Below are 14,810 nucleotides of genomic sequence, written 5' to 3'. Positions count from 1 at the left end.
CAGACATCATCGAGACAGACATCATCGAGACATCATCAAGACATCATCGAGACATCATCAAGACATCATCGAGACAGACATCATCGAGACATCATCAAGACATCATCGAGACATCATCAAAACAGACATCGTCGAGACATCATCGAGAAATCATCGAGACATCATCAAAACAGACATCATCGAGACATCATCGAGACAGACATCATCGAGACAGACATCATCGAGACATCATCGAGCCAGACATCATCAAGACATCATCGAGACATCATCAAAACAGACATCATCGAGACACCATCGAGACACCATCGAGACATCATCAAGACAGACATCATCGAGACACCATCGAGACATCATCAAGACAGACATCATCAAGACATCATCAAGACAGACATCATCGAGACAGACATCATCGAGACACCATCGAGACACCATCGAGACAGACATCATCAAGACATCCTCAAGACAGACATCATCAAGACATCATCAAGACATCATCGCACATCATCGACACCATCGAGACACCATCAAGTCAGACATCATCAAGACAGACATCATCGAGACATCATCGAGAAATCATCGAGACATCATCAAAACAGACATCATCGAGACATCATCGAGACAGACATCATCGAGACAGACATCATCGAGACATCATCGAGCCAGACATCATCAAGACATCATCGAGACATCATCAAAACAGACATCATCGAGACACCATCGAGACACCATCGAGACATCATCAAGACAGACATCATCGAGACACCATCGAGACATCATCAAGACAGACATCATCAAGACATCATCAAGACAGACATCATCGAGACAGACATCATCGAGACACCATCGAGACACCATCGAGACAGACATCATCAAGACATCCTCAAGACAGACATCATCAAGACATCATCAAGACATCATCGCACATCATCGACACCATCGAGACACCATCAAGTCAGACATCATCAAGACAGACATCATCGAGACATCATCGAGACATACATCAAGACAGACATCATCGAGACATCATCGAGACAGACATCATCGAGACATCATCGAGACATCATAAAGACATCATCAAGACATACATCATCAATACACACATCATCGAGACATCATCGAGACATCATTGAGAAAGACATCATAAAGACAGACATCATCGAGACATCATCGAGACATCAAGACATCATTGAGACATCATCGAGACATCATCGAGACAGACATCATCAAGACATCATCGAGAAATCATCAAGACATCATCGAGACAGACATTATCGAGACATCATCAAGACATCATCAAGACAGACATCATCGAAACATCATCGAGACATCATCGAGACATCATCAAAACAGACATCATTGAGACATCATCGAGAAATCATCGAGACATCATCAAAACTGACATCATCGAGACATCATCGAGACAGACATCATCGAGACAGACATCGTCGAGACATCATCGAGCCAGACATCATCGAGACATCCTCGAGGGATCATCGAGACAGACATCATCCAGACATCATCGAGACAGACATCATCGAGACATCATCAAGACATCATCGAGACATCATCAAGACATCATCGAGACAGACATCATCGAGACATCATCAAGACATCATCAAGACAGACATCATCGAGACATCATCGAGACATCATCGAGACATCATCAAAACAGACATCGTCGAGACATCATCGAGAAATCATCGAGACATCATCAAAACAGACATCATCGAGACATCATCGAGACAGACATCATCGAGACAGACATCATCGAGACATCATCGAGCCAGACATCATCAAGACATCATCGGACATCATCGAGACATCATCGAGACACCATCGACACACCATCGAGACAGCCATCATCAAGACATCATCGAGACATCATCAAAACAGACATCATCGAGACACCATCGAGACACCATCGAGACATCATCAAGACAGACATCATCGAGACACCATCGAGACATCATCGAGACAGACATCATCAAGACATCATCAAGACAGACATCATCGAGACAGACATCATCGAGACAGACATCATCGAGACACCATCGAGACACCATCGAGACAGACATCATCAAGACATCCTCAAGACAGACATCATCAAGACATCATCAAGACATCATCGCACATCATCGACACCATCGAGACACCATCAAGTCAGACATCATCAAGACAGACATCATTGAGACATCATCGAGACATCATCGAGACAATATCGAGACATCATTGAGACAGCCATCATCAAGACATCCTCAAGACAGACATCATCAAGACATCATCAAGACATCATCGCCCATCATCGACACCATCGAGACACCATCAAGACAGACATCATCAAGACATCCTCAAGACCGACATCATCAAGACATCATCAAGACATCATCGCACATCATCGACACCATCGAGACACCATCAAGTCAGACATCATCAAGACAGACATCATCGAGACATCATCGAGACATCCACAAGACATCATCTAGTCAGACATCATCAAGACAGACATCATCGAGACACCATCGAGACACCATCGAGACACCATCGAGACAATATCGAGACATCATTGAGACATTTACATTTACATTTTAGTCATTTGGCAGACGCTTTTAATCCAATGCGACTTACAAGTGCATAGGTTCTACCATAAGTCAGAGCATCACATCCAGAAACACAGGAAATGCTGTTCTAAACATAGTTGTCATCAGAAGTTTTTTTTTTTTGGGGGGGGGTTAGACAAGGATAGGGATATCAGAAAGGAGGGGCAGGGGAAGTCAGGAGGGAGGACTAAGGTAGAGTTTGAAAAGGTGGGTTTTGAGTCTGCGTCGAAATAGGGGGAGGGATTCTGCTGTTCTGACAGTGGTACGCAGGTCATTCCACCACTGAGGAACCAGAACGGAAAACAGGCGTGAACGTGCAGCTCAACCGCCAGGTGCACGTAGAGAGGGAACCGTAAGGCGACCAGAGCTGGCAGACCGGAGCAGTCTAGCTGGGGAGTAGGGAGTGATCAGGGATTGTATGTAAGGTGGGGCAGTCCCCTTAGCAGCCTGAAATGCCAACACTAGGGCCTTGAAACGGATGCGTGCGGCAATGGGAAGCCAGTGGAGGCCAATGAGAAGCGGGGTGACATGAGCCGACCTGGGCTGATTGGTGATCAGGCGGGCTGCAGCATTCTGGACCAGCTGGAGGGGCTTGATGGCACACGCTGGGAAACCGGCTAGGAGGGAGTTGCAGTAATCCAGGCGGGAAATGACGAGCGCCTGGACTAGGAGCTGGGTGGCTTTCTCAGTCAGGAGATGACGGATACGGCGTATATTATACAGAAAGAACCTGCAGGTTCTGGCAGTGGAGGATACTTGTGGAGCCAGGGTGAGGCAGTTATCAAGAGTCACCCCAAGATTCTTTGCCGTACGGGAGGAGGAAACTACAAAGTCCTCAACAGTCAATGAGAGGTCGATTGACGGAGAGGACTTAGCAGGGATGTAGAGAAGCTCCGTTTTGGCAAGGTTGAGCTTCAGGTGATGGGAAGTCATCCACGCAGAGATATCAGCCAAGCAGGCAGAGATCCGTGTGGTGATTTGGGTGTCGGGGGGGAAGGAAATGAAGAGTTGGGTGTCATCAGCGTAGGAGTGATAAGAAAAGCCATGGGAAGAGATAACACAACCAAGAGACATGGTGTATAGCGAGAAGAGGAGAGGCCCAAGAACCGAGCCCTGCGGGACTCCAGTTCGTAGGGGTTGAGGGTCGGAGACTGCGCCCCTCCAAGTCACCTGGTAGGAGCGACCAGAGAGGTAGGAGGAAAACCAAGCGAGTGCAGAACCTGTGACACCCATCCCAGACAGCGATGAGAGCAGAATCTCATGGTTGACTGTATCGAAGGCGGCTGATAGGTCGAGGAAGATGAGGACAGAGGAGAGGGATTTTGCTTTAGCAGAGTGGAGTGCCTCAGTGACCGCGAGCAGGGCGGATTCAGTGGAGTGGCCACTCTTGAAGCCAGACTAGTTGGGGTCATGGAGATTGAAGACAGACATCAAGACAGACATCATCGAGACATCATCAAGACAGACACCATCGAGACATCATCGAGTCAGACATCATCAAGACATCATAAAGACATCATCGAGACATCATCGAGACAGACATCATCAAGACATACATCAAGACAGACATCATCGAGACATCATCGAGACAGACATCATCGAGACATCATCGAGACATCATAAAGACATCATCGAGACATCATCGAGACATCATCGAGACAGACATCATCAAGACATCATCGAGACATCATCAAGACAGACATCATCGAGACATCATCAAGACGTCATCGAGACGTCATCGAGACATCATCGAGACATCATCAAGACAGACATCATCGAGACATCATCGAGACATCATCGAGACATCAGAGACATCATCGAGACATCATCAAGACATCATCAAGACAGACATCATCGAGACATCATCGAGACATCATCGAGACATCATCATCAAGACATCATAATCAAGACATCAAGACATCATCAAGACAGACATCAAGACATCATCCAGACAGACATCATCGAGACATCAAGACAGACATCATCAAGACATCATCGGACATCGAGACATCATCGAGACACCATCGAGACACCATCGAGACACCATCGAGACAGATATCATTGAGACATCATCAAGACATCATCGAGACATCATCGAGACACCTTCGAGACACCTTCGAGACACCTTCGAGACACCTTCGAGACATCATCGAGTCAGACATCATTGAGACAGACATCATCACGACAGACATCATCGAGACATCATCGAGACAGACATCATCGAGACAGACATCATCGAGACAGACATCATCGAGACAGACATCATCGAGTCATCATCGAGACATCATCGAGACATCATCGAGACATCATCGAGACAGACATCATCGATACATCATTGAGACATCATCAAGACAGACATCATCGAGACATCATCGAGACAGACATCATCAAGACATCATCGAGACATCATCAAGACAGACATCATCGAGACATCATCAAGACGTCATCGAGACATCATCGAGACATCATCAAGACATCATCAAGACAGACATCATTGAGACATCATCGAGACATCATCGAGACATCATCGAGACATCATCATCAAGACATCATAATCAAGACATCAAGACATCATCAAGACAGACATCATCAAGACATCATCCAGACAGACATCATCGAGACATCAAGACAGACATCATCAAGACATCATCGGACATCATCGAGACATCATCGAGACACCATCGAGACATCATCGAGACAGACACCATCGAGACAGACACCATCGAGACACCATCGAGACACCATCGAGACATCATCGAGACAGACATCATTGAGACATCCTCGAGGCATCATCGAGACAGACATCATCCAGACATCATCGAGACAGACATCATTGAGACATCATCGAACATCATCCAGACATCATCCAGACATCATCGAGACAGACATCATCAAGACAGACATCATCGAGACATCATCGAGTCATCATCAAAACAGACATCATCAAGACACCATCGAGACATCATCGAGTCAGACATCATCAAGACATCATAAAGACATCATCGAGACATCATCGAGACAGACATCATCAAGACATCATCGAGACATCATCAAGACAGACATCATCAAGACAGACATCATCGAGACCGACATCATCGAGACAGACATCATCGAGACATCAAGACATCATCGGACATCATCGAGACATCATCGAGACACCATCGAGACACCATCGAGACACCATCGAGACAGATATCATCGAGACATCGAGACATCATCAAGTCATCATCAAGACAGACATCATCAAGACAGACATCATCGAGACGTCATCGAGACATCGAGACATCATCGAGACACCATCGAGACAGACATCATCAAGACAGACAACATCAAGACATCATCGAACATCATCCAGACATCATCCAGACATCATCGAGACAGACATCATCAAGACAGACATCATCGAGACATCATCGAGTCATCATCAAGACAGACATCATCAAGACACCATCAAGACATCATCGAGTCAGACATCATCAAGACATCATAAAGACATCATCCAGACATCATCGAGACAGACATCATCAAGACAGACATCATCGAGACATCATCGAGTCATCATCAAGACAGACATCATCAAGACACCATCGAGACATCATCGAGTCAGACATCATCAAGACATCATAAAGACATCATCGAGACATCATCGAGACAGACATCATCAAGACATCATCGAGACATAATCAAGACAGACATCATCGAGACCGACATCATCGAGACAGACATCATCGAGACATCATCATGACAGACATCAAGACAGACATCATCGAGACATCATCAAGACATCATCGAGACATTATCGAGACATCATCAAGACATCATCAAGACAGACATCATCGAGACATCATCGAGACAGACATCATCAAGACATCATCATGACATCATCATGACATCATCAAGACATCATCAAGACATCATCCAGACAGACATTGAGACATCAAGACATCATCGGACATCATCGAGACATCATCGAGACACCATCGAGACACCATCGAGACAGATATCATCGAGACATCGAGACATCATCAAGTCATCATCAAGACAGACATCATCAAGACAGACATCATCGAGACGTCATCGAGACATCGAGACATCATTGAGACACCATCGAGACAGACATCATCGAGACAGACAACATCAAGACATCATCGAACATCATCGAGACATCATCGAGACATCATCGAGACAGACATCATCAAGACAGACATCATCGAGACATCATCGAGTCATCATCAAGACAGACATCATCAAGACACCATCAAGACATCATCGAGTCAGACATCATCAAGACATCATAAAGACATCATCGAGACATCATCGAGACAGACATCATCCAGACATCATCCAGACATCATCAAGACAGACATCATCAAGACAGACATCATCGAGACAGACATCATCGAGACCGACATCATCGAGACAGACATCATCAAGACAGACATCATCGAGACATCATCAAGACATCATCGAGACATTATCGAGACATCATCAAGACATCATCAAGACAGACATCATCGAGACATCATCGAGACAGACATCATCAAGACATCATCATGACATCATCATGACATCATCAAGACATCATCAAGACATCATCCAGACAGACATCGAGACATCAAGACATCCTCGGACATCATCGAGACACCATCGAGACACCATCGAGACAGATATCATCGAGACATCGAGACATCATCAAGTCATCATCAAGACAGACATCATCGAGACATCATCAAGACAGACATCATCGAGACGTCATCGAGACACCATCGAGACAGACATCATCGAGACATCATCGAGACATCATCAAGACATCATCAAGACAGACATCATCAAGACATCATCAAGACAGATATCATCAAGACATCGTCAAGACAGATATCATCAAGACATCGTCAAGACATCGTCAAGACATCATCAAGACCAGACCAGACCAGACCAGACCTAGAAATGAGAAATGAGAAATGAGAAATGAGAAATGAGAAATGAGAAATGAGAAATAGGGAATTTTAGGGACCTAGTTTGTTTTTTTCCTTTGGGTTGGTTAGTTCCTGAAAACCTTCCCTTGTTTTTTTGTTCTGGGTTCTGCTTCTGTTTTGAAGAGCGAGTGGCGAGTGCATGAAGTTTAGCCCGTTCCAAACCTGCCAGTAAAATATCTCATTTTGTTTCATCTGACCAGTATAGCTCAGGTCAGCTTTTATTTTCTGTTGGCAGAATCGCCGGGGAGTTTGGTTCCCTTTTTTCGTTCTTTCCCCGTCTATTTTAGTGGTTATCCAACTTTTATCATTGGTAACTTTGTGATCCTTTCCCGGTCGGTCTTGGTCTCTCGCCCCTGCTTCTCACTACTCACAAAGTGTTGCTGAGTTATGATTTGTGTTTGCTAGACCTTGGAGGAGCTGTATGTCTCATTAAGCACAAAGATTATTTTGTGGTTGATCCCAGTACTCGCAATTCGCTGGGATTGGCATCAAATTTGGGTACATCTGTGGTTGTGTTTAACAGTTGTTTTTATGATTTGATGTTGCACCTGACAAATTTAATCAGGTCTTTGAAAGTGCAAGTCTATGGAGTTAGTGCAGTCAGTTAAACTAGCAGAAGCAGATGTTGTTTCTAAGGGTTCTGAAGTGAATACAAATGGTGGAGCTGGAAATAGCAGTGGAGAAAGTGATTCTGTCAATGTTGGTCAAGGTGCTATGAGGTTCAAAAATAATGGAAGGCAGTGTGTTGCAATTAGCTTGATTGCTATGGCAATACATAATGTTGAGTGTGTTCATGGGATTTTAAACATCTAGATGAGGTTGTCATTTTGGGTGAACAGTTATATACATTTTTGTTTGACAATGGCTTAATTAGTGATCCTTGTGCTTTGAAATTTTTGTGCATTCCAGATTTGCCATGTTAAGTTGCTATTGCCAGGCATAGCTTTCAATTTGAATATGGAGATTTTGTTTCTGGAGATGTTGATATGGTTGATGGTGAGTTGATAGAGTCAAATGTCATCGATGCACTCATTTAGTTGATGGTTTGCGAAATATGATATGTGTTTTATGACAGTGAGCAGTAGTACCTTTGCCATCATTTATGGGAACAATCAATATGCAGTTGATTCTCATGCACGCAGTGCTACAGGTGTGGTAGATAGTGATGGTTCGAGCATAGTTCTGTTTTATAAATCCCGCCAAGGTGCGCATAGGCACATTCAGGATTAGGCTGCGTCTCTTGGGGGAAGGCAGAAGTTATTTGAGATTACAGATGTACGTGCAACATTGGCAGCAAGTTCAGGTCAAAGAAGACAGGGGCAAAAGCGGAAATGGCAGTGCACAGATGGTGGTGTTGCGCAGCTGAATGGGGAGAAATGTGTTGATGCTTCACAGCAGTGTGCTGCATTTTCAGTGGTGGAGAAGGTGTTGCATACATCTAACTGTGATGCAGTTGATGGTCAGGTGTCGGATGTTAGCATTGTTAATGAGACCAGGAACGCCATGTTCTCTTTTAATCCTTTATCAATTTCAACTGCGCAGAAGATAAGTAAGGAATTAAATATGGAGGTTCACATGGAGGATGTGGTTGTACCAACAGATGTTGGGCCATTAGGTTCTCCTTGTCAGACTAGTAGTAGTAGTATTGTTGGTGATGGCAACTGCTTTTTCAGAGCAGTAGCACAGGTTGTGTGTGGGTCACAAAAAATGCACAGAACAATCAGGCTTGCAGTAGTGAAGCATATTGAATTGCACAGTGGGGAATATGTGCAATGTCTAAGAAGGGAATATACGTCAGTGGCAGATTGTGTTGAAGTCGAGAATCAAGTATGTTGGCACATGGGCAACATTGTTATGAGTTTTGCAAAGTACAAAGGTCCTTTGAGTGTACGGGTGTGTGTACAAGACAAAGCAGTTGTAGTGGTGTTTATGGAAAGGCCAGCACAGGAAAGCAAATTCCAACAGGTGAACAGCAGGCACATGTAAAAACAGGTTCTTTTCAGGATTACTACTCAAAGAAAGTTAAGAAGTGTAAATTACGCATGAACTTGGAACTTGGAAGTAGGTTGAAATATCATGAAAGAGAAGAGTATAAACACAGCAAAAACGAATGCTGTAAAATAAGGTATCGGACAAATGTACAGCATAGACAAGCAGTGCAAGAGGCCAGTAAGGTGAAGTATAGAAGCAATATACAGCATAGGCAAGCGGTACAAGAGGCCAGTAAGACTAAGTATGCAAGGAATGCCAAGCATAGGCAGTCAGTAAAAGAGTCCAGTAAATTGAGATATCGTGGCAGTGTATTGCACAGGGAAAATGTGAGGAACTACAATATACACAAGGCAACAACTGAGAAAAGAACAGGAGGTTTTTGAATTTGTTATGAATCAGTTTTTGGAGAAAGTAAAGAATGGTCCAGATTTTGTTTGTAGTGCATGTCAGATTACTTTTCAGGCATCAGCTAGTTAAATGTAAGAGGGAGACATATGGGAAGCAAATGTATAAGGCACTGTTAGCTGATAAGTGCATTACAGACGAGTTTTTGCACAAGTGTGATGTTTATTGTGTAGCGCCATGTCAGTGGTTGGATACACCAAAAGGGCAGTTGTGGATCTGTCACTTGTCATAGCAAACTAAGTCGAGGTGAAATGCCAGTTGAAAGCACAGCTAACAATTTAGCGGTTCATTGTATTCCCGTTGCACTCAGTTGTTTAAATAGTTTAGCATTTATAGTTTTACATAGCAAACATTTAATAGCATTGCACATTCCATTCATGAAATTGTTGGCATTACCAAAAGGTGGCCAAAATGGAGTGCATGGACGAGGGACTTGTGTACCAGCTAACATTGTCCACACAGCAAATGTCCGACCCCGATCAGACATGGAGGGCTCTTTGTTACGTGTAAAATTGAAACGCAAGTTAACTTACAAAGGCCATTATAACTGCCAATTTGTAGATGCCAAACGTATTAGACAGGGTTTACTGTCTTTAAAAACTACAAATAAATATTACAGAAACATACAATTTAATAGGGATTGGCTGAACGACTTTTGTATGGACAATGTTGAAGAGGGTACTCTCAGGGATCCCATTGTAGAAGGGAAGGGAGAGATTCCTGGGAATGTTGTTGAAGATGAGCTTTTGCATGATAGATGGCAACATTGCATGTATATGGATACATGTTTGCAGCCTGTGGATATTGGGCAAGAAGTACTTTGATCAGTATTTTGACAGTATTTTAAATGTTGCCCCAGCAGAAGGGAATAATCCGGTGAAGGTGCTTTTGGATAAGACCAATGAAGCCAAGTGTTTCCCTGTGTTGTTTCCACAAGGTGGTCCTACCTTTCATGATCTGCGGCAAATTCGATTGACCTTGTCACGTTATTTTAACGTTAGAATTTTGCATGCGGATGGTAGGTTTGCTCAAAATGTTGACTAACTTTTATGCGCAATATTTGACAGAAATTGAACAAGTCGTTTCAAATGTGTCAATAGCTCTGAGAAAGGGTAAGACTGAAAGTCAGCAATCAAATGCTGAAAGATGAGCAGTCGATAAAGAAAATGCTCCAAAGTGATGCGGGGTATTGGTTTTTGCGTCTCATTCGTGGAACTCCTTTTTGGCAGGGAGTGCAAAAAGACCTATTTGCAATGATAAGGCAATTGGGCATACCGACACGGTTTTGTTCCTTTTCATCAGCAGATATGCGGTGGACAAACCTATTAAATAGTATTTTGCATCGTGAACATAGGCATGAAACAGCTGAGGGTTTAGAGTGGGCAGATAGATATGACCTTTTAAGGCGCAATCCTGTCACTGCAGCCCGCATGTTTGATTTTAGGTGGCATTGTTTTTTGAAAGAGGTGCTTGTGTTCATGTGAACAAATTGGCAAGGTGGTGGACTACTTTTACCGGGTTGAATTTCAACAGCGTGGGTCCCCTCGTGCATTGTTTATTTTGGATTGACAAAGCACCTCACATAGATAAAAACGGAGATGAAGAGGTCATTGACTATTGATAGATATGTCACTTGTGAGTTGCCTTGTAATGATGACACCCTTTTGGATGTTGTGACATCTGTACAGCAACACAGTAAGAGGCATTCAAAGACCTGTATAAAAAAGAAAAAAAGAAAAAAGAAAAAAAGAATACAGTTTGTCGTTTTAATTTTCCCAGGCCGCCATCTATGCGGACGTTTGGAGTAAAAATAGCAACACAGACAACTTGTGATTGCAAAGTAGCCGACAATGAAGCACCATGTGAGTGTGCAGAGGAGGCAGGAAATGTCCTGAAAATGAGGAAAGAAACGGCACAGAAAATTGACAACAGTGAAATCAGCTGTTGCAGATGAAAAGGCTACATTTCACTCGGTTGAAAGTTTGTTTGACAGTGTAGGTATAGACCAGGAGAGTTTTGAGGCAGCATATCAATGTGTTGGACGAAATACTCACATTGTATTGAAGAGGCAGGTGAATGAAGTCTGGGTAAATCAGTACAGTAAGTCTCCTTAAATGTTGGAATGCCAATATGGACATTCAGTTTGTTGTAGATGCATATGCATGTATTTATCATTTCTTATATTAAAGGCAGAGAGGGAAATGGGTTGAGTAATTCCCAGCGAGAGGCAGCAAAGCATGGCAATCTTGATGCCAAGGCTGCATTAAAACAACTAGGCAGTGTTTGCGTGCATAATAGAGATGTCTGTGCACAAGAAGCAGTGTACAGATTAACTAATATGCATCTAAAGCAGAGCTCACGGAAAGTGCAGTTTGTTCCAACAGGTGATGGCATAGTAAAAATGAGTTTGCCGCTAAGTGTTTTGAAGCAAAGAATAGCGTCAGGGGATCTCTCTCAAAATGATATGTGGATGACAAGTATTGTCGATCGGTACAAGAGCAGACCTGTTGCAGGTGTTTTCAGCGACATGTGCTTGGCAACATTTGCGTCTGAGTATCGCATTTTGAGTAGAAGTGAAAGGTGTAAGAGCAGAATTGAGTTAGAGAATAACTTGAGATTTGTGGCAAAGAGAACACGTACACAGCCTGCGGTTGTGCGTTGTGCACGGTTCTCTGTTACTAAGACTCCAGAAAAGTTTTATCAAAGCGTTTTGCAATTGTTTTTGCCTTATCGAGTAGACGGTGAACTGAAGCCACCAGGATTTGAAACTTTTGAGCAGTACTACAGTAATGGACATCTCTGCTGTAGTAATGGTGTTGAACAGACAGTGAAACAAGTTGTTGATAGGAATAGGAACATGTTTGACCTGGATGCAGATGTGTTAGATACTGCTCAAAATGTTGTTTATAGTGAGGGTGTAGTTGAGGATATGTGGTGTGAGCTCGGAAAGGTTAGAATGTGAGCAGGAACGTAGGGAGCAGGTTCAGACGTGACAGTGAACTGGAACATATTCCAGAATTGTCAGTAAGTCCACAGGTTGCTTCTTTAGAGAAGAACCACATGGTCATGTCCAGGGCTGATGGTCTGCATTTTATTAGGTCTCTAAAAGAGACACAGATGTGTATTTTTTACAAAGTTAGGCAGTGGTGCTTAGGAAAAGTCAGGCAAAAATCCTCCACCATTTCATGTTTTCATCACTGGTGGAGCAGGGACTGGCAAACCATACAGTACGAGGCGATTCGACTGTTGGCACAATTGTGTGACAATCCAGTGTTTTGTTGACTGCTCCCACTGGAATTGCAGCATACAATTTAGGTGCTGCAACTATTCATAATACATTTTGTATTGGCACAGACATGAAGTTACCCTACACACCTTTGGGTGAGGAGAAACTTAACACTCTCCGTGCCAAATTTTGTCATCTTGAAATGCTCATTATTGATGAGATTTCAATGGTAGATCACAAGTTGTTGACGTATATTCATGGTAGACTACGTCAAATTAAACAAACAGGGGACTTTTCTCCATTTGGTAGTGTCAGTGTTGTTGCTGTTGGACTTTTTTCAGTTGCCTCCAGTGAAAGGCAAACAACTTTGTGGATAACGCTGGTCTGGACTTGAGGAGTAGAAACTTCAGTCTGGTGGAGTTGACTACAATTGTTAGACAGAAGGACCATTCATTTGCACAGCTATTGAATCGGTTGCGGACACGTAGCAAACAAACTTACCTTAATGACAATGATATCACAATGTTGAAAAACTGTGAAACTGGTGAACAGAGAAATGACCAAGTACATGAGCACAACATTGGCCAGTTAATTCAAAGTTGTGCTGAATATATACAGTATATATTGAGGCTCAGGATTTTTAAAGAAATCCTAAAACGGGAAAAATAGAATTAAAGAATGGGCATCACTCTGAAGTGTACAATACATGCCTAACAGCCTAGTCTTGGGGAGAAATGTGTGTCATGCTTCTGAAGAATATAGATGTTGCAGATGGTTTGGTCAATGGTGTGTGTGGTACAGTAACACATATAGTACAAAAGGCAAGCAACAAGTTTCCCAAAACTATATGTACAGTTTGACGACAAGCAAGTTGGCTTACAACGATGGAAACGTTACGCCTCTGTATGTACTGAATTAATGTGTTCCACACCAATATTGCCAGAAGAAGACAGGGTTTCAAATAAAGGTGGATTGCGCAGGCAATTTCCTTTGACATTGGCTTGGGCTTGTACTGTTCACAAAGTGCAAGGTTTAACTGTTAACCAAGCTGTTGTGTCCTTGGACAAAGTTTTTGCAGCAGGACAGGCATATGTAGCATTAAGTCGAGTTAAAAGCTTGTCTGGGCTAATTTCAACATTTTAATGAAAAAGCCATTTATTGTAAAGATATGGTTTAGCAGGCACTTCGTGAAATGCCACATTTTATATGTCACTAATGTTTCACATTCATTGCCCACAAAACATTTCTCAGTATTTATGCTGAATATTCAGAGTTTGCAAGGGCATTTGGAAGATTTAAATGTGTACACAGACTTTGCATGCCACGTGCCTTGCTGTAACTGAAACGTGGCTACCTGCTACCTTCAGAATTGAAAATGTTCACATTGAAGGATATGATTTTAATAGCAGTCCACGTTGCTTGGCTTATTCTAGCACAGACTCTGCTATCAAAGCAATACAGGACCAACAACATGGTGGTGTTGGCATGTATACTAATGCTGCCTTGTCTTTTAATATTATACATTTGCCAAACTTGAATTTGGAATGTATTTTGCTGCACTGTCATGACAAACTCCATACTTGTCATTTACAGACCACTGTAGGAACTACAACT

This window comes from Conger conger, chromosome 8 (assembly GCF_963514075.1).
Source record: "Conger conger chromosome 8, fConCon1.1, whole genome shotgun sequence".
In the NCBI taxonomy this organism is placed as follows: domain Eukaryota; kingdom Metazoa; phylum Chordata; class Actinopteri; order Anguilliformes; family Congridae; genus Conger; species Conger conger.
The sequence above is the reverse complement of the archived record's forward strand: the minus strand, read 5'-3'. Positions refer to the sequence as shown.